The 7,713-nt window shown below is 33.9% G+C and overlaps 1 long non-coding RNA gene across 7 annotated transcripts; it reads right to left on the bottom strand.

Annotated features, from left to right (window-relative positions):
- Nucleotides 1-1,925: 1,925 nt before the first annotated feature.
- LOC112091689 lies at nucleotides 1,926-4,804 on the bottom strand. 7 transcript variants are annotated; one of them, XR_002902266.1, is made up of 7 exons: nucleotides 4,727-4,804; nucleotides 4,473-4,553; nucleotides 3,139-4,246; nucleotides 2,951-3,040; nucleotides 2,676-2,867; nucleotides 2,349-2,542; nucleotides 1,926-2,115 (listed from the first exon to the last, which is right to left on the bottom strand). It is a non-coding gene; the product is annotated as an uncharacterized LOC112091689 (long non-coding RNA). The 7 variants fall into 7 exon arrangements; XR_002902267.1 differs by lacking the exon at nucleotides 4,473-4,553 and having other exon boundaries at nucleotides 1,927-2,115; nucleotides 3,139-3,531; nucleotides 4,032-4,246; XR_002902268.1 differs by lacking the exon at nucleotides 4,473-4,553 and having other exon boundaries at nucleotides 1,927-2,115; nucleotides 3,139-3,420; nucleotides 4,032-4,246.
- Nucleotides 4,805-7,713: the final 2,909 nt, after the last annotated feature.

The raw sequence follows: 7,713 nt of genomic DNA, 5'->3' as shown, positions 1-7,713 counted from the left end.
AATTCTATGATTATTTATGTGACCTTAAACGTTGTATCTAAGTGTTACATGCGAGAGGATAATGTTTAAGGATAATAATAAAAAATGGTGTTCATAATGAATTTAATTAAAGTTCTAAATCTTTAATTAAAACATTATTAATACATGTCATTCCCATTTAGAATGGAACGGTGTTATCCACACTGTTAATATGGTGAGATATTGAATGAGTGTATTTCACATAATGAGATTATGTGGAACAAGGACACGGACACAATATGAATTTCTAATAATTTCTGTTAACTATAGAAATTCTAATTGAGTCTACCGATGGTCATATATAGAATGATCTTAATCTTGAGTTCTTAACAGACTCCTATTTATGGATTTGTGTCTTTTGATTTACTCGGTACTGATTTTGAAATCTTGAATCCCATTCCTTGTATTTTCGAGACATGATGAAGTAGGTAGCCGGGAATGTTATTATACGAGATGGAATCCATTCCTTCTTGAGAAAGAAGTAGATAAATAATTCTCTTAAGGGTTGATTCAGTACTTGGACCAGTAGGAGCTCCGATTCATGAATGTGTTTTATGAATCACTGTCCATTAGAGAATCAATGCTACTTAAGGATAAAGATATAATTAGAGAGGTTAATGGATTTTACCTAGCTCTAATTATGAATTATTTATGGAGGATCGATCTATATGCAGTGACTATATCAAATGGACACTTCACAGTTTAGAAGTAATTTATATCTATAATTTCGAGAGTGCAATTCCAAATTTATAGTGGAGTAACTATTGGAATTAATATAATTAATTAATTAATTAAAGTGTTTAATTAATTATTAATTTTATTAGAGCTCAGGATTATTGGTCCATTAGTCCCCGCGTCATCCTAGTAATTCTACAAGACACAAAGGGCAAAATGAGAATTTTAGAATTACGGAATTCTAAAATTAAACACTCAAAAATAATTAAATTAATTATTATTTAAATAATGAGATTATTTAAATTTGAATTTAAACACATTTAGATTTATCCATTTAAACTTGTTTGATAAGTTGTTCAATTTAAAATTCAAATTAATTTAAGTTTGACTTAAATTAGAAATTGAATTTGAGTCAAAATTGGACTACAGGATAAATGATGATTTTCTCTTCTTTCCCTATCTGATATTGGCGCCTACACAGTGATGAGAATCCCCTATCTTGGCCGGCCATAATGGATAAAGGAAAAAATGATATGTTGTTCTAAATTCAAATAGGAGATAATTAACAAGCTTTATCTTGGAGATAGAGATTGAATTCCTTCTAGAAGTTTGATTTCTACTCTATAAATAAGAGAATAATAGAAAATTACGCGACACAATTTTTGAAACAATTTTTTGCCCTATTTTATAGGGTGGCCGAAATTCTCAAAGTGAGGGAAAATTTTTTCTCCAAAAAATTTCACATCGTGCATGCGTTGGTGTTTGTGAAAATTCGAGTGTTTATTCTAACCCGTTTTGTCTAAGGTGTGCCCACACACACGCACTACAACAAATATCAGTATCAATAGCTGACTAAAAACGTTATTAAACACTACCAATAGCATTTTATGGAGCGCTAGGACATCAGACGCTATTAAAAGATGTAAGAAAACAAAGCGTTCTAAGAGCGTTATGAAAAAGGCTATAGAATTGAGGTCTTATAGCGGTTAAGACAAGTTATTTTCAACCTCTTACAGCTATTTAGCATGGTTACGGTACAGATTAATAGCTTTTTTCCTTGTTATGTTCATACTCTTGTAGCTTTTTAAAATTATTATTCACATCCTTTTGAATTCATTGAAATAGATGGTAATTTCAAGCAACATCTTATATCTAAATAGGAACATTCAAATTAAAACATATAAACATTCAATGTAATAATTGTTATCAGTATCTACAAAGTTGGCAATAAGATGTTTACAACACAAGTCACATCATTTGTCCACAACTTTAACATTAAAAACAAGTAAAGAATACAACGAAATAACTAGAGATAACAAAGTGTCCAAAACGTCTAGCCAAATGAAATGGTTAAGTAAATAATTCATCTTGAGAAAATGCTCCAATAAAAAGGCCATCTCCTCTAGCAAAACAACTATTGACCTGTCACAAAATTAGTCCAAATAATTAATTAAAACATATAAATTGATTAACTAATAAGCACAAAAAGAAAAAACTAGATAAATCATACAAGTGAAGAGTAGAATAAATTTTATTATAAAGGCAGAAACTTGTGAGCAAGAGCACTTGAGTTATTTTATTAAAGAGATCTATCAATGCATTACCTAACATTGGTTCTTTCACAATTTTATTAAAGAGATCTATCAATGCATTACCTCAATAATTGAGTTCTTTTTCATCTTATTCTTTACATTGACATCTCTGACAAGGTTAGCACCAGGAAGACGGATGACATCATTTTTGTGCCTCACTTTATGTGTGATTGTGCAGACAAAAACATCTTAAATATATTTGAAATGGCAATTACTTCTTCTCATAAATTTCCATGGCAAAGTCCTACCATATATAGCTGTGAAGAAATAGATTGTCAGGGATATAGGGGGAAAAACATAATTGCATTCTCTTATTACAAGTCATGATTAATAACATAATTAATAACTAAGGATTCATGATCTTCAAAAATTTTCTACCAAACATAATACCTTTTCCAACCCGGATTGCTGTGAAGCAACACAAAAGTGCAAGCTTTCAGGGAGAGAAAGAATTCGAATATTAGTTCATTTTCTCAGTAATGCAAGACATGAGAATTTGGTCGTGCTGCTGGGATCATTTTCTGAAGGAAACAAAAGCTTCTTGTTTATGAATTTGTATGCAATTGTTCATTGGACCAACACCTATCAAGTAAGAGTCAAAAATAAGAAAGTTAAAGTTTAGGGAGGGATGGTTACTGCTACTGTATATAAGAAGAGGAATATACCAGAAGAGCTTGCTTCTTTTTGGAATGGGAATTTACAATGAGATCTCTTGAAACCTCATTCACCGATGAGTTTAGATGCCTTCTTCCATTCTGTGAAAAAAAAAATACGGAAACATTTAATTTATTCACATCCAGAGAAGTGATCAATGCAAGATGAAGCATGTTTATAAAAAATCTTGAGTACTTACCATGCAGATGACATTCGCAACCTTTAAGTCTCTCCACTTCCCTAACCAAATTCATACCCTTCACTGGCCAAAAGTAAGTATCAACATCTCATTTGAAACGTCATAGCGCCAACCTTAGTTTAAACTCTAAATAAATTTGTCACATTGCCAATATTGCTTATTGAAGAAGTGCAAACACTAATATAGACTTTTCACAGTTCAAAGAAAGGAATAAAAGAATTTCATGGGAGGACTTACCCATTACTTCATGATGCTCCATAACATGTTGGGACAAACGTTTGGCTACTCTAGAGTAGAAACATGGGAAAAAGAACACAAAGAACACAAACATGGGAAAAAGAAACACTCATCATGTCAAATTTAAGATGCATTCCGTTGATGATGCAAGAGAACCTGTCCTGTCATTCAATTCAGGTTTGTAGATATATCTGATCAAACCAGGTTTGTTGAACACCATTTGTTACTAAAATTTTCTAATAATCACTTTTAGGAGTTGTAAAAGCAATCTCGAGCTGGCCTACGATCCGAAGGACAAAAAATAAGAAAAGAAAATCAAATCTTGAAATGCTTGTTCAACACTTGCATACTTGGAGATAATATTGTATACACAAACTGATGTCTGCAACATCCTCATCCTTTTCCTTTTTTGTTCGGCAATTAAATGTTTGTATAAGCCACTAAGTACATCAAAGTATCTCATAGTTAAACTGCAAGATAATTATGTTACACACATGCAGATACAAACAAAACATTTTGTATGTTTGTTGTGCAAAATGTTCACCTTTTTTTTTCTTTCTATTAGAGCCTCAGAATTGTCTCTCTTCTGTAAGTTTAAGAACCAATAATGATAATATAAGAAGATAAAAGTTGAATCGTTAACAATGGTACCAAACCTTCCCAAGAAATGCTGATGAACCACCGAGACGAGCTATACCAACGGAAACGTTAGCAGGTGCGCCTCCCGGAGCTTTCTTAAAAGCAGGTGCTTCAGCCAATGAAAATCCATTAACAGTCAGGACGAAATCAATCAACAACTCGCCAAAACAAACCACGAGTGAGGACTGGTCTGCTTCTGACAATCTATCTCCTGGAGCTGGAATTGCTCTTCCTTAAAAATAAAAAAATAAAATAAAAATAAAAACTGCATCAATTTAGTTGGCGGAAAATGACGGTAAAAAGGAGAACAACTGAACTGAAGGAAAAGAAGAAAAATTAAAAAAAGTGGATCATTTATGCTGCTAATTCTTAAAGAATGCTCAATCAAGAAGATACTGAAGCTGACTTGCTAGCACTCAGTATCATTTCTTTACAATTTTCTCCTCCTCGATTTCTACCTCGATAATGGCAAATGGCAATGGCATGCGGTGTCAAAATTGTCACATCAATGTAGATTGTAATGCAGTAGTTGTTGTAAGCTACAAAATTTAACATTAACTGTAACACTTATCTCTAAGTTGGAACCAAAAAAATACTTTTCTGACTACATCAATTAACCGTGAATCACATTGGAGTTGTTTGGTTGTTCAAAACTTAAACAAACAAACAAACAAGAAATTTGAATGAAATTTCAAGAGAAAGGATGATTTACCTTTTACACAAGTGAATTTGGCAAATGAAGTAACAAATGGCGTTCAACTTCAGAATCTATTCCGAAAGTGATCGCAACTATTCCGGCGACCAATGGCAGCAAACTTGGTATGGATTTGTTCAGCTCGACGAGAGGAGTCCAAAGAAAGCACTTTCCTGAGGATTAAACGTCGGAAGGCGCCGGAAACTGCGTTGGAAGGTGCGGTGGCCGGGAATTTCAAACTAAAATTTCGGCCGATCGGCGGGGAATCGGGCGGCGTGGTGATGGGGGTTTTGTAGATCGGCTCATGGGCTTCTTGGATCTGATTTCGGATCATTGTGGGTTGGCCAGAGGTGGTCGGAATCGATGGCGGCGCATTTCTTCTTCCGTTGCGTTGGAAGGTGCGGTGGCCGGGAATTTCAAACTAAAATTTCGGCCGATCGGCGGGGAATCGGGCGGCGTGGTGATGGGGGTTTTGTAGATCAGCTCATGGGCTTCTTGGATCTGATCTCGGATCACTGTGGGTTGGCCAGAGGTGGTCAGAATCGACGGCGGCGCATTTCTTCTTCCGGCGTGGTGATGGGGGTTTTGGAAAGAGAGCGAGAGATGGGGAGATGGCAATTGGTGGTGGAATGTGTGAGGTTCGTTTGTGGGGCTGATTTTTGGAGAATGGCTGTGCTCTGGGCATGATTTATGGTCGTATCCCACTTGCAGATTTTGCTTCCAAAGCTCTTCTCTCTCAGTTCCATAACTTACCCGCGTTTTACTTCTTTTTCTTTCACATAAACCTCGTTCACTTTGCGGATTTGAATTTTCAATTCGAGTTGAGATGTGACATTTTCAGAGAGTTTTTTACTGTAGCAGAAAAAGTTAGATGTGATATTTTCTAAGAGCTTTTTACTGTAGAAACTTAAAACTGAAAACTCGAATCGGAGAAATGAACAAAGCTATAGTGGTGAATTTCAATTTTGACCTGGAAGCTTCTAAAACATTTGCAGAGTAAAATGAAATTTGGGGGGGAAACTACTTTCATAATCTGTCAAAATATTTTATGGTTGTTTAATATATACATATATATATATATATATACACACACACCTAAAATAACTTTTTTAAAACGCTATAAAATGTAATTAAAATAAGTTTTAATAGCGGTTTTTTAAAAACGCTATAATTAAAAGTTATCAAAAACCTTTTTTTGTTGTAGTGACGTCTTTGTGGATTCTAAGAATTGACGTGGAAGACATTGATTTTCTAAACACAAAGCTTTGGAGCAAGGATTGTTCGAGGTCATAGAACTCAAGTTATCATCTTAATCGGCCGTCAGATATTATTCCTAATTGAGTTCTTAATAAATAAATTAATGTGATTAATTTATTCGTGCATAAATTAATATAATCTATAGAGTATCTCAAAGGTTTTTGTGAAAATTTTTATTATACACGATCCGCCTCCCCCACGCTTCCGCATCCAAATTTGATTCGGTAACCAACATTTTCTTATTAGCTTCGTATTTTTGTGTTGTTTCTACAATATATGATCAGTGAATCAATCCTCGTGGGATCGACACTCTTATTCACACTTTATTACTTGAGGCGACTCATGCACTTGCGAGCATAAAAATTACGCAATAAGTGACTATATCAAATGGACACTTCAAGTTCTTAGACGTAAATTATGTCTATAATTTCGAGAGTGCAATTCCAAATTTTTAGTAGAGTAACTTTTCAGAATTAATAGAATTAGTTAATTAACTAAAGAGTTTAATTGATTATTAATTTTATTAGAGCTCAGAATTATAGGTCCATGAGTCCCCGCGTCATCCTTATATTATTTTTAAAACAAGATGACCTATCGGGATTTTATTTCACTCGCGAATAATTAATTGAGAATTAATTATATATTAAATATTGTGATTATTAAATTATTTTGTCACGGACCACAGGGGGCGTGTGACACTGAGAAAAATCCCATTGGGATTTAGTTGATTGCTCTCCAAGTAATCCAGTTTACTTGTTTTATAAGTTTTCCAATTAAATTCAAAAAGAAAAGTAAAGTGTTACTTTATTTAGATTTTAATTTGAACTAAAATTGATAATTGGAGAAAGCAAGAATTTTTTTCTCTTCTCCTTGTATGGCTAGCCACACTATAAGCAAAAGGGAAGGAAATTTTGTTTCCAAAATTAAAAGGGAAAGGAAAGTTTGTTTCCACAATTAAAAGAAAACTGTATTTTTAATGAGATTAAAAATATAGTAGTTACAAATTTCCTATTGCTTTGTCTACAAGCAAAGGCTTCTACTAATCATCATTTTGCACATTCAAGGGGTAGATGAGGAAGGCTTGGGTTTTCTAAGAAAGCTTTGGAGTAAGGATTGTTCGTCGGCTAAAGAAATCAAGTTATCTTCCTAATCGTTAGCAATGTATCTATCGTTATAAACTAATGAGATTAATTTATTATTGCATAAATTAATATAATCTATAGCGTATTCAAAAGTTTTGTGAAAATTTTTATTATACACGATCCGCACTACCACGCTTCCGCACTTTGAAAACGTTTCAAAACCAACAATAAGAACATTAACCGATCAAGGATAGCTCAGACCTAGCTGCCATGTCAGCGGGCAACTCTCTTAGGAGCTGACTGCTAGAAAGAGGTGTCAAACATACGTAGGAGGTCGACTGTTTTGAAAAGACAGAGGATGATATTAGGTCAACCGTACATACAATCGTAGGCAGAGATTATTCTGGGAGCGTTTATAAAGTCGAGGCTATAAAAGATGGGAGATTCGCGAGATTAGCTCCAGGGTTCGCTATTTGTAATTTGAATATATGAAATTTTAATAAGGGAATCATCCTGATTGATTGTGATCTCTATCTTTTGGGAAACTATCCCAAAAAATAAGGGAAATCTCTTGGAATTAAATAGAGAAACAAGCAAGGGTGATGATCTAGAATATAAATAAGGGATTGTAGGTCAAAAAGATCCTCAAGTCTCATTATGAGCATT

This window comes from Morus notabilis, unplaced genomic scaffold, assembly GCF_000414095.1.
Source record: "Morus notabilis unplaced genomic scaffold, ASM41409v2 Scaffold708, whole genome shotgun sequence".
NCBI classification, from domain to species: Eukaryota; Viridiplantae; Streptophyta; class Magnoliopsida; order Rosales; family Moraceae; genus Morus; species Morus notabilis.
The sequence above is the reverse complement of the archived record's forward strand: the minus strand, read 5'-3'. Positions and strand labels throughout refer to the sequence as shown.